The 13,991-nt window shown below is 35.8% G+C and overlaps 1 long non-coding RNA gene across 1 annotated transcript; it reads left to right on the forward strand.

Annotated features, from left to right (window-relative positions):
- The first annotated feature begins 10,100 nt into the window (after positions 1-10,100).
- Positions 10,101-13,690, forward strand: LOC120586807 (uncharacterized). Its single transcript, XR_005648814.1, has 3 exons — positions 10,101-10,412; positions 11,735-11,835; positions 13,624-13,690. It is a non-coding gene; the product is annotated as an uncharacterized LOC120586807 (long non-coding RNA).
- The last annotated feature ends 301 nt before the right edge of the window (positions 13,691-13,991 follow it).

Here is a 13,991-nt window from a genome sequence, read left to right on the forward strand (position 1 = left end):
AAGTAATTTTCAGAAATTCTAAAGTAGAGGCCAATAGCAAGGAGGCACATAGTACAGTAGGAGATACTTGCCACCGGGGTAAAAAGAACAGAAGGAGGTTCATGGACAGAGGGATCCTTGTGTTGAGTGGAAGCCTGAATTTCAGCTCTAGAGCTTTTTATTATGAAGAGAGGTCTCAGGGCTGCAGACTGTGGTTTCATTGCTTTTATCATCCTTTTGCTTTCTAGGTGGTAAAATAGGATTACAGGTTTCCAGAATCTGATTCTCTCTGATCTGTTTCAGACCCATGTATTTCAAGGCCATCATTATTCAATTGAAGAGTTTGATGTTTCTGGGGAGAGGCAAATTATTGCCTTCGAAGAACTTTGCTGGTGGAAAGGAAAGTATCAATGCTAATTATTTTCGAGACTGTGCTAGAGTCTGAAATAGCAAGATTGAGAGAAACTTTATTATATCCCTCAAACCCTTCATTTTGGAAGGGGGTCTGGTGAAAGGGAAGTAACAATCTTGCCACAATTGAAGATAATTGTTATTCTTCAAAGCACCTTCTCCTGAAGTTTTCGAAATTGTGGAGAATTTCTTAGACTGTGAGATAAGATTTTAAAAGAACTACATTTTCCTGCCTGCCACCAACTTCGAAGTCTCTGATAATTCCTCAATAGCAGTTTTTGTGCTGATTTGTGGAGACATTTAACATTAACCTTGTTCCCAAATTTTAGAGGCAGGAGAGGAAAAGTGTGGTTTTTCTAGTATAACAAGAAAAACAATTTCATAAATTTCATGTTGGCCTTGGAAATTGTATATCCTTGCTTCAAACTTAAGAGACCCCACTATATAAGATGATGTGAAACAATATTTAATAATGAGAATAAAGAAATTTAGATTCAAATAGGACCCAGTTCAAATCACACGGAAAATTCTTTTGGATAAATCACATTTTTACCTATAAGTTAGAAATGATACCATGTTCTTACAAGATTATTTTGGGAGTTAAATTTTAAAACAAGAAAATGATCTAAAGCGTTGAATGAATACTCTAGAAAAGTTGGTTTTAGCTCTCGCTACCTTTAGTTTAAGATATCCTAAGGAAAGTATATCAAGGAGACTAGTAGAGTGATGAAGTTAAGAACACATATTTTGAAATTAGACACAAATAGTTTCAAATCATGGATCTTTTGCACATTGGCTGTGCAACCTCAGACAGGTTACATAACATCTCTGATCTATGGTATCCTCATTTTAAATATAGGATTAATATTAATTACTGATGCATAGGTTTTCATGATAATTAAATAGTATAAATATTTATAAAGTTTTTATCACGATACCTCACACTTAGAAAAGAACAATGAAAAGGAGTTTTATTATTTAGATTAGACCTTAACTGCTACCATATTATTCACATAAATGGAGAGGTGACACTAATATTTTTATGTTACATTAATTATATAGAAATGCCATGATTTCTCTAAATCTAAGAAAAATTTGTTAGGGATGGTACTAGAACCTGAGCCACAGTATTCAAATCTTTGTCCAATGTTTTCCCCACTGACTCGTGGGATTTAAAGTTCTTTCTTAATTTAGGGGTTGTTTTATTAAGAATCTATTATTTAGGTAAGGACATAGAATTCTTAACATTATCTGGACTAAGTAATAGATATTCAAGTCTCTAGGAGAGGAAACCCTTGTATGGCTAAACCATAGAGGGAAATTAAAGGTCCAGCAATGAAGACAATGCTGATAACATCCATTTCCAAAAACATGGCCAACTCTGTGCCCTTTGCCCTCTTGAAAGCCTTTATTTAAAGGAGAAATCGGTCTTACATCCGAGCAAGATTGGCTCCTTGCACTTAGTAATATGCCTTTAGGTTTCCTCCATGTCTTTTCATGGCTTGATAGCTCATTTCTTTTTAGTGCTGAATAGTATTTTATTGTCTGGATATACCACAGTTTATTTATCAACCAACCTACTAAGTGATACCTTGGTTGCTTCCAAATTTTGGCAATTATGAATAAAGCTTTCATAAGTGTCCAGGTGTAGGTTTTTGTGTAGACATAAGTTCTCAGTTCATTTGGGTAAATACCAGGAAGCAAATCTGTTGGATTGTCATATAAGAGTTTCTTTAATTTTTTACAAACTGGCAAACTGTCTTCTAAAGTGACCATGCCATTTTGCATTTCCACCAGCAATGAATGAGATTTCTAGTTGCTCCGCAAACTCACCAGCATTTGGTGCTGTCAGTGCGTGTCTGGAACATGTCTTCATGTCAATTGCTTATATCAATTTCCCTTTTGATTTGCTTATTTAGTTTTCAATTCATTTCAGGAATATATTCTATTATGACATTGATAAAGTTGTTCCTTGCATTTGTTGGTTTTTCTTCTTTAAGGGAACCCATTATCTTTTTGGTGAATACCTTTGTCTATCATGAAATCTATTTCTTTTCTATAATTATGTTAATATATTTATCTTTTTTTTCTCTCTGCATTCTAAAATGCATCCTACATTCTATTTTTAGCTTTTTCTCCTCAGAAATATGGTTGTCATTCATGCTTCTTTATTTATACATGTGTTTGTCTAAAAATATTCTTAAAATTTAGTTGTAATTGTAGATATTTATCCTCAATTTATTTCTGTAACACTAAAATCTCCATTTTCATCTCATTTCATTGATTCTTCTTACTCTATATTTTTTATCTTATCTTTGAGTCCTTATTTCTTAAATTAATGGATTTAAGTTTAGTTTATTGATACCCCAACACACTGCTAGGAACTTTTTCTTTTTTGTGAAGGCTTATATTTTCTTCCAGAATATTTGTCATCTATTTTTGCTATACTCTAGGACTTTTCCTTATTATTTTACTGCACATGCTTGGAGAGATGAATTATACCTCTCCCTCTCTTTTTCGCTCCCTCTTTTATACTGGGTGCACTTAATAGGGCAGTGGTGTCTGGGTTTAATGCAGAGTGGATGAATTCTCATGACTCCCTCTTTAATCTAGTTGAGAACTGTGTCTTCTTTTATAATTTAAAACTTAAAGGTATCATTTATGTAGCCCGAGGGGTGGAATAGAGTGAGAAGCAGCAGGGTGCTGGAGCCTGCTCATAGCAGCTCATGATAGCAGGTTATTAAATTTTCGGTATTTTTTTGCGTCAGTTAAAAAATATATAGCCATTACTAAAAATTAAACTATATTAATTTATGAATAAATATATTATATTAAAAACTTATCTTTCCTGATGACTTTATTGTATTTTGCTATTATCCATGCTCTTGAAGTCATTTAGGCCAGTTTTTGTGCATTTAGTGACATCACATTCGTGGCTTGAAATTGGCCATGGTAAGAGTTTTGACATCATGAAAATTGGCAAGTGCTGTAAATCAGGCCTTGATTTGTTGTTATCTTGATAATCTAGACTTAATGAAGCGATGGAGAGAATGCTAATAATGCAGATTAAACTTAAACATGTGCCTTTTGCTATTACATTGTGATTGACACAGCTAATTGAAAAAATCGGTTTTTAGTAATTGGAAACTACTACCCAATTCAGAAGGAAGTTGTTCAATTTATTTACAAAGAACAAACATCTTCATGGTTCCACTTTGTTCTTATTAATAAAATAAAGAAGAATATCATGAACGTTTATGTTGGAACTACACTCGTTTATCAATTACAGTCATAGTTTGGCCATGAGTATGAGAGTTCAGGAAAAATCAACAACAATATACTAGGAAAGTTAATCAACTCTATGAAATGCATTGCATAGTTTAGTACTTGTAAATAATATTTGTAAGTTTATTATTTTTACGTGTATGCTTTTCATCCTTCACATCAAAATTATATATATATATATATAATTTATGCGTTATGCCCCAAATTTAAAATTACCTAAAATTATATATATATTTACATATTATACACACACACACACACACACACACACACACACACACACACTATATACACTTTTTTTATACCCTAGGGTGCTATTCAAAATATTTAACAACCTAAAAGACCCACACCCACTAATCAAAACAGAACCACTGGATATTAGCCATGTATCCTACTCCCGTGAAAGACTGAAGTGACTTTTCCAATTTACCTTGAGGAACTGGAGCTTCCCATTTAGCCAGGTTATTCTTTTATGTCCTTTTCAATCCTTTGTCCTCAGTAATCATTACCACTTTCTCCCTTTGACCACTCTCCCCAGGATATAAGAAGACCTTCCAGAGTGTCTTTTCCTTTATTTGCTGCCTGCTTTTCTAAAAATCTTTTTCTTCCTTCCTTCCTTCCTTCCTTCCTNCTCTCTCTCTCTCTCTCTTTCTTTCTTTCTTTATTTTTGGTCATCTCTTTGTCTAAGTCCCTACTTATTGCTAGAGACGATTAGATTGGGAAGTTAATAACCCTTTTGCCTTTCCTCTCTCTTTTCCTCCCTTTCCTCTAAATTTAAGAATTCAAAAGCTTTTGCTTGTCTCTGTTTGGACTCAGGGGTGGTCAGGGTGGAGTTTGCTGTGGAAACTGTTACTGTTCTTTCTGGAACTGACTGCAGTACCCTTCCTTCTACCCCGGACACGTGTCTCGTGTCATAAGAGTTCTGTTTGTTTGTGTGACTATGGATGTGTGTGGGGGGTGGGGGGGGAGGTGATGGTTACTTTTCTCACCTGGCCTCTTAACATTGCCTCTGCAGAAGGCAGGATTTGGAACTGTTTGGATGTTCGCCAAGTCCAGTATATTAGTATTCTATTATCAAGTAACAAATTACTACAAACTTAGTGCTCAAACAACACATGGATTTACTAACTTACAGGGGCCATGGGTCAGGACATAGCTTTGCTGGATCCTCTGTTCACCACTGGTGAGCTGGTAAAAAGTTGTTCACTTTATTAATAAGTTGCCAGATTTAGTTCGTTTGTGGTTGTGCGGCTGAGCTCTCCATTTATTATCAGTTCCCAGGCAAGGACCATTCTTAGCAACTAGAGACCCCCTGCAAACCCTTGCCCACTGAGCCCCACATCGTAGTGGTTTACAGCATAGCTGTTTGCTTTCTCCAGAGTTTCTCCAGAGTGGCAGGAAATCTTCTCTGAGCTTTGCTTTCCTCCACTTGATTAAGTCAGGCCCATTCAGGATATCTCTTGTGATGAACTCCAAGTCAACGGTTAGTAATCTAATCACAAATATGATATTCCATCACATTTACAGGTTTGGGGGAGGGGATTAAAGAAAGCATGTATGTATACAAGGGAATGAGATTTGGGGAGAGGAGTCTTTTAGAAATCTTCCTACCACACTTAGCCTTATTAATTTTTAATATTTTCAATCTTTCTTACTTGCAACCAACCTTTTCTATAGTCTTAGGTTTGCTGCTAGTATATGTTAGCTGATTTTTCTGCATTTGATTTTTCCTATTAGGTTATAAGAAAAGGAGGATTTTGAAGTTTAGTTTCATTCTGCTATTTTAATCTTGAATCAATAATTGCTTTTATTTATTTTTTGCTATATTTTAATGTGCTAAATACCTTTTACATATCATGAGGTAATATTTATGCAATGCCTCCTAATGGATTTTGGTAATCCTTTTGTTTCTTTCTCCTGCAGTTCTTTCCAAATTCTTACCTAAGTCATGAGTATAATCTAGCAGGGGGGAAAAAAAAAAGATAAAAAAGGAAAGAGGGTTAAGCCTAGAATAAAAAACTTCAAGGAAGGTGTAATGTAGGGAGAGTTCCCACTGGAAAGGAAAGGCAAGTAGAAAACTTTCATATGGGAGGAGACAAAAGATTCGGAAGTATCAATACTGAAGTAAAGAGGTAGCTGGAGACTCTCAGTAAGCCAGTATTCCCTCGAGTGGGCTCCAGATGTAATGAGAGGGCAGCCAAGGACAAGATGGGCAGTGGCTGAGAGTGTCTGTGGTGAGGAATGAGGTGACTGCTAAGTCCCTGACAGTTTATATTATAAGGAAGAATTGAACTGGTGCCAAGGCAGTAATGTGGGCAAACCAAGACTTTACTGTGCCAAGAGGCCAGCCCATGAGTTATAGGATCTGTGAACACTTTAGAAGTGGATATAAGGAGGGCAGAGCCTGATGATTGGAGAACAGGCAAAATGAGCTACATCTCACCTATGGGTCAACAGAAGCCATGAAGAAAGTTAGCATGGAGATAGAGAACTCCCTGAGGTCATATGACCTCCCCCTTGTGTCCAGATGCCATCTTGGGGAGAAAGTTGGGGTGGGAAAGGTCTTTCAGAAAGAAATACGAACTTCATTTTACCCTCAGATGAGACTGTTTATAATAGGAGAGACTTTTTCACTTGTACTTGGAAAGCTTGAAATTATTTCTGCCATCAGAGGAAATAGAAGTGGCAAAAAAGTTTGTATATGTTATAAAAATAGAGAAACTAAACCATATATAAACCAGGTTGTATTGCTTTAAATTTTGACCCTACTCTTTATGTATTATCTCATTTAATCATTCCATAAATTCTATTATTATTCTCATTTTAAAGCAAACAATACTGAGACTAAAACAATCTAGATAATTTGGGCAACATCCCCGAACTAATAAGTCATACATGTGAAATTCTATTTGAATTTTCCCAAAGCTGTCTATTTCGATCATCTAGCTTTATAATATAGGATGTATATTATTTCAGTGACAATTTCAGTAACACCAACATGAGCTTTGAGTGGCATCAGTGTATGAATTTGTCACTGGGAATCCTAGATATGCACGAATGTTAATTTTATAGTTTAAAGGAGAATATTGACTACTATGTGGTTTTCTTTTTATCCATGTCTACATCAGCTTAACTATTAGTCCTGACTACAGACAATAAAATCAGACTACAATAAAGATGCTTTCCTTAGAATCCCTCTAACTCCTCACATCAGTATTACATGCTGCTTCTTTGTATTTCTAAACTATTTGGTACCATAAAGTGCCCCTTATCTAGACCTACCACTGTATAAGAACTCAAGTCCAAGGAGGCAGAGTTGGGGTTAAAGTCATTTTATGAGCCAGTGTTGGCCCTGACAGTATCTACATTTGTAAATACCTGATTGTCTAAACTCCTCTAGATTCTAGATCCCAAAAGACAGGAACTGTCTTGGCCTCTGTTTAACTATTTTATCCTGTCCTTAATTATCTCATTTCTGGTGGTTTTTCATGCTCTTTTTACATTATCGTTTTCATTCTTTCTCTGAATCTCAGTTATTTTGCCCAGAGGCAAAAGTGCTTGACTTACTAGGCTAAACCATGATAGGTGTATGCTAACTACTGCTTTTAAATTGGTTGGAGAAAGTGGGAAGTGATTCTGATGTCTCTATTTGAACTATATACAAATGCAATATTGAAATCCAAATGTTCTGAGAAAACATATCTTTTCATGTCTTAAAACTTATCTATCTCCCAACAGAATCTATTTAGGGCTATATCAGTATTTAGCTCTAGCCTAGATATTTGGCCAAAAAGTCCTCTGTAGCTTCAGCCTCAGCACTAGCCTTGAAAGTTTCGGGCTGAAGATTCATGTGCAATTTCGTACATTTTCTGATATCTTTAAGCATGAGGTAGTCAGAATCACGTGATTACATAGGTTACCATGACATCTAAATGGCATAACCGAGTCAATAAGATGAGTGAGGTATTTCATTCTGATCTGATTACATTCATATGTAAGTATACATCCTAGGTGTATCTTGAAGTGGAAAATTTTCTTAGGTGCTTTATATATTATAAAACACTACCAGTCATTTGAGTATAAATGTACATTTATTGTTCCAAGCATAAAATACTACAATTATTAACATTGATTTTGGAAATTGTTAATATTGTATACCAGATATTGTCTAGTTGTTAAGAACTTTTAAATAGTTAAATAAATGGGGTAGTAATTGACAGAAAATGCTAAAACTACAAGAGAGAGTGGTGGCTAGATAACTTTGGAAGAATCTTATTTTTTTTTTGGATCAAAATATATTTATAAAAGTTAAACGATAATACAAGGCAGAAAAATAAAGTTTAAATTATATCATGCTTCTAATTCCTATAATATTATTTGGTGTACTAATATTCACAATATTAAATGAGATAGTTTCTAAGAACCATATTTAATTTTCACTTATTTAACTATACTTAGGCCATGAGTCTGTTAAAAACAGTCCTATTGAGAAATTCTTCCCATTTTGTGAAAATGATTCAAAAGAAGAATGTCAGTTTTCCCAACTTTATATAGAATGGAAAATCAGAAAAAAAAAATGCAATTGTCATTGACAATGGAACAAACATGAAGTCTCTGAATGTTTCAAGATCACAAGCATTGAATTTTTTTCACACTTTCAGCTGCGTGTTTGGAAAGTAATCATAGCAATATGTAATGTAACAGATTTACTGGCTGTGAGCAAAACAATAATAGCAGCTTTTCTTATTCTCTTTAACCATAGAACAGCTCCATGACATACTAGAAATGTTGAACTTCTTGTCTGCACTTTTACGGAATGTTCAAACAAGATGGAAGAGCAATGATTGCAAGTTTAAAACAAAAGCTGCTTAAAATAAAAAAAGCTTTAGTATTGAACTTTGCAAATAAAAACAAACAAGTTAACAACAGATGACTACTTAAAGAGAGCATAGTTTATTCGTTGGAATCTACTAAAGAATAAAACCAATCCATGTTTCTTGAGAGTGAAAGCATTTCTTACCTGTATCATACAAGAATAAAAAATAATCGTTCCATTATTCTATTCCAGGAAAGGTATATGATTGAGGACAACTTCATGGAGAACACATGTGGTTAGCACCACGTGAGATACCAAGCTTTATGCCATTATCCCTAAGAAATTACAGCAACTTCCCAGCTACGCTTCAGTCTTCCATTCTTACAAAGCCATCTCTGAGGATCATGTATATATTGACCTGTCCAATTAGTTATTCATCTTAAGAATGAACTTATTTCTTGTTGAGTGACAGGATCCATCAATTACATTGAACTCATTAGGAAGGAACACTGGAAAATTTTAGAGCAGGCAACAGTGTTATTTGCATAAACAAGTTATGACCATAAAAAACGTTTCCATAAAGGTTCAGAAATGCCTTGTGTCTATTTTTTCATTCACACTTGCTTCAGAGAGTCTTCACAAGACAGCAGAAATCCCTAGAAAAGTCAGTTACCTGCCTCATTTTGAGTCATCTTAAAAAGAACAGCCTGGATTTTAGCAAATTTCAATTCCTTATAATCGAAACCTTCTCTTTCTAAATGAATAAGAACAGAAGAGCAAGGAGAAGGGTGTCTACAGTGATACAAGGTAAAACAATGTCAGATTTTAAGTTGTTAGACATTAGGTTTGGAATCCTAGTTTTGGTACTTCATAACTGTGTGACCTTAAATTTTTCTAAATCTCAGTTTTCTCTTCTGTAAAATAGGCATAGTAATAGAATCTACTCTGTAAGATTATTATGAGGACTAAATAAACTAATCTTTATAAAATATTTACCTACTAGTTATAGTTGTATGATAAACACTCCAATACTCATGGCTTAAAGTAAAAAACAGCTTTATTTCTCCTAAGTTTGTGGGTCGTTTGAAATTTCTGCTCCCTGGGCCAGACTCGGTTGATGCCATTTGGTTCACTCATATATCTGTGATCAGCTGGGAGCTGGCTGATCTAAGAGAGTCTCCCTTGAAGGCCTAGAGATTGACCAGATGTTGGCTGGTTATTAAGGAGATTCCGGTAACTGGGCTCTATATCTCTCATTTTCCAGGTATCTAGCTCAGACTTATTCTCATAGCAGAGACAGAGTTCCAAGAGATAAAGCAAATATATTCAAGGCTTCTTGAAGCCGAGGCTTGGAAGTGGCACATCATTACTTACACTGTATTCTATTGGCCAAAGCAAATCACATAACCAAACCCAACTTCAGTGGAGCAGGAAGTATATTCTGCTTCTATGAGAAGAACTGCAAAGTCACATGGCAAAGAGCTGGAGATGTAAACAATTTGACTGTTTATACAACCTACCACAGTGTGTAGCACAATAGTCAGCACGTGGTAAGCATTCAATAAGAGAAGACTCTTATATTTTTATTGTGGAGTAGGTGGGAGGGGAGGTGGGGAGAGGGAAGTAGTCAGCAGGGGTGAGGGGATGAGGAACAAAGTGCAGCTGAGAAACCATCATGTCTTTTAGGGTGAAACCTGAACTTTGAGTGTGTGCTGGACACCAGCTTCCCCTGTATCTCTAACTGATCAAAGTTACCAAATAAGATGTTTGTATCATTCTTTTCAATTACAGGGAACTTTTGAAATATTAAGAAATTCTCAAATTCTTACTCTGTAGCTGAGCAGAGAATGCATAATCCTGTATTCCCTGAGGAGACTTCTTTGTCACAATGGCAAAGTGATTCATCCACCCAAGGTCACAGGTAAATTGAAATCCGAGCCAGGACTTTGAGGGAATTACTATCTCACGGCTGTGTTTTGACGAGGTGGGATGATCCAGGTTAATAAAAAAAAAAAGCCACTTATAAAAGGGATATTTTTTATCCACACATTTTGCTGGTAACTTTAACATGAAGATTGATAGTAAGCTGGAAAAATTGCAGGGGAAAAAGAGAAAGGATTTACTGAAAGTAAGGAGTCTAATTTGGTTTTAAAACACCTCCTGAGCTACCAGTGGGAGCTACTTTAAAGGCCAGAGGGCTTCAGAGTAGAGCAAATGGAAGAGTTATTTATTTTAGGAAAAGAGAAACAAAGACCAACGTTTGGGCTAAGAAAATTCATTACAAACATGTCACTCATTATAAATGAAGAGAAACATTGCATCCCTCTGCCAGCCAAGCCCAAAGCACATTTATCTCTAATTTCTGTTCACACACATAAGGTAGATATCCGGATTTATTTTTTAATGCCAAACAGATCCCCTCTTCCTCTCATCATCACATCTCTTGAAGACTTATTTTATGGAGCTTTATTTTCTTGCCTGCAATTAAAATATATTTAAGAAGGCATAGAAGAGTCCAAATTTTGAATGTTGGTATACAACTGCCCCTCCTCCACCTTCCGTACCTCTATCTGAAAGGGGCTTTGGGAAACCAGATGATCCTGGCAAGACCTCTACCCCTCCCAATTCCCTACCACGCACAGCCTCAGGATGTTTGTTAGACTTGAGATCACCAGAAATAATATAAATCTGCTTTTAATACCAGTTTTCTTCAAGCAGCTTGAGATTTCCAGGAACCTTGGGCCATCTGTCATGCTCAGGCCTACATGCAAAAGGACCCTATGGGTTGAGAAGTATCTCATCCTCTAGCCCCTAGCATTCTCTACCACCTTCCGTATCTTATTTTTTTCATAGCACTTTTCACTGACTGTCCTACATATTTTACTAAGTTTTATTTATTAAGTGATGTGCTTAATGTATTTGTTTTCTCTCCCTGTTAGAACATAAGCGTAATGAGGGTTGGTATGTCCATTTTGGTTTTAGCTGTATTTCTCCTAGTGGCTAAGATAGTGTATGGCTCCTAAGGGGCACATAATAAATCCTTCTTGAACTAGTAAATGTCAGCACACCCCTGTGGGTATTTAGAGTTTGAGTGAAAAACATTAAAGCACACTATTATAGTAATATGAATGAATTATAGAACTATGAATTCTGGTAGAGAGATAATGCATATTAGAATCGGATAGAAACGAGTTCCAATCCTGGTAATGAAATGTGAGTGAAAATGATTTGTATCACTTCTAGATGAAGCTCACTGACAGGAGGAGATGTTGCAGTACTCCTTTCCCAATGAACAGTGGTCAATGGACTCCCTGCTAGCTTGGTTCCTTGAGTGACTACAGAAGGTAGAGATACCTGATGACCCATAATAACCATGGAACATGAACAAGATATAAACTTACACTGTGTTAAGCCATTGAGATGTGGGCTTGTTTGTTACTGAAGTATGGCATAGCCTACTCTGCCTGACTCATACACTGTGTTGCTTACGAAGTTACTATAAAGATGATAGTATGCTATAAAAATAATGAGCCTTCTTGCATAAATCTGAATCAATTTGAATAATGTATATAAGATACTTAATATTATCCTTTTATTTTTAGTATGTCTTCAATAAAATTTAAAAAATAATTACATACGGCAAAGATCAAATATCTGCAGCCTATTTGTCACTAAGTTTTTCAGCCTTCTGAAGTCAATATCCAAGTAAAATAGTCCAAGTCTTTATACTACAGTGAATACAGAATGCAAACAATTCCATGATATTCTTGCAGGAAAATAGGAATGAGAGATATTGGACAATAATTACATTATTCTGATTGCTATCTATCATTACAGTATTCAAAATGCCACTTTTGCATTTCAGTTGGTCCTCTGTGTTCACCTCTTCTTTGATTTACCAGCTGTTTTTTCTCAGTGAGGTCCATGTTACTCCAACGTATAGATAATGACATTTCTCCTCTGGTACAGCTGCTAAAATCGATGCCCTCAAACAGTTAAAGGACCTATTGCTCAGAGAGGTGAAATGCATTTGCTATGTCTACTTCAAATCCTGCAATAGTATTAAGCACATGATAAGCATTTAGTAATTACTTTTGCTTACTTGCTTGTGAGATGCATTCTTTATTATAGTCAGAGGTCAAAAATTTTTTAAAATCAAAGGCCAGGTATCAAATATTTTTGGCTTTGTGGTCCATTCGGTCCCTGTCACAGCCACTCAGCTGCTGTCGTGGTATGAAGGTGGCCATAGACATTATGCAAACAAATGAACATGACTGGATTTCAATAAAATTTTATAAAAATATAGGCAACTACTAAATTTGGTTCTCAGGTTATAGTTTGCTGCTACCTGATTTTAGTTATTCTAATTGCCTTCATATTACTAGAGGACACGTTCCTCTAAGTCATGCACAGAGATGTTTTTCTTCAACTTTCCTTCATTTTTGTTTACTCGATAACTTTTACTGGCTATCTGCTGTGCTGTAAGCTCTGTGAAATGTTCTGACCTTATAAGAAAAGTAACCAATAGTCCTGCCCTCAGTCCAGGGGGAGAATAAAAATGGAAACACAGATAGCAATACAACTTGGTGTGAGAAGCTCTATAATAAAATCTTTCTCAAAACACAGGAACACGGGTGTTGTCCTGGAGTATTTATTTCATTCTTATAATCTCCTGAAAAAAACTGAGACACATGAGGCTGCTGATTTCACAAGCATATTCTCTCTGTAGGGATTCAAGGAAGCCATCATTTCCATCTTAGACAAAAACTGAGATTTTTTTTCCTTTTAATTTCTTGTTTTGTACCTTAGGGAGATAACAAGTAAAATGCATCAAGAAACATTTCCAAACAGAATAACTTTCAATGCTGAAAAGCTATGTTTAAGTGACAAAACCCAGGGATGGAAATATCTATCAAAAACTATGACTATGCCTATGAGATTGAAGCAGAGCCATGTCAGCCAGAAGTGATCCATGCATCTATCACAATACTGCCATATCAGAGATTTTAACCTAAGCAACTTATAAACATTAAATACTTATTAGAGTACTCCCTCCTTTATTTCCCATTTGTAGAAACAATAGCAAACACTTCACAAGGGTGAAGACACTGCACGCTATTCTTCTCTTATAGGGATGCTCTGATAACCCCTAGGAAAATGTGGAGTCAGTTGAGAAGGGACCAAGACCTGGAATCCCGCGACTCCCCGGAGCTGCTTCTCGATGGCTGTACCAGATGTCTGGATCAACCTGAGCAGAAAGGCCAGGTATTCTTCTAAATTTAAAACCACAAGCAGAAATATAAGACAGTTTTTTGTCTTTTTTGAAAGGAAAGGAATTAAGAAGGAAGATATTTAGAAGATAAAGACAGAGAGGCCGGGGACCTGACTTGAGATTGAAACTTCTCAGCCATATCTCTGTTAGGAAGCCATTTCCCTTTCCTACTCAGAGATAGTAATGGCCCCAGGGTCTCATGCCTCTGCCTTCTTTTCCTGACCACAG

Source organism: Pteropus medius, unplaced genomic scaffold (assembly GCF_902729225.1).
Source record: "Pteropus medius unplaced genomic scaffold, Ma_sr-lr_union100, whole genome shotgun sequence".
NCBI lineage: Eukaryota > Metazoa > Chordata > Mammalia > Chiroptera > Pteropodidae > Pteropus > Pteropus medius.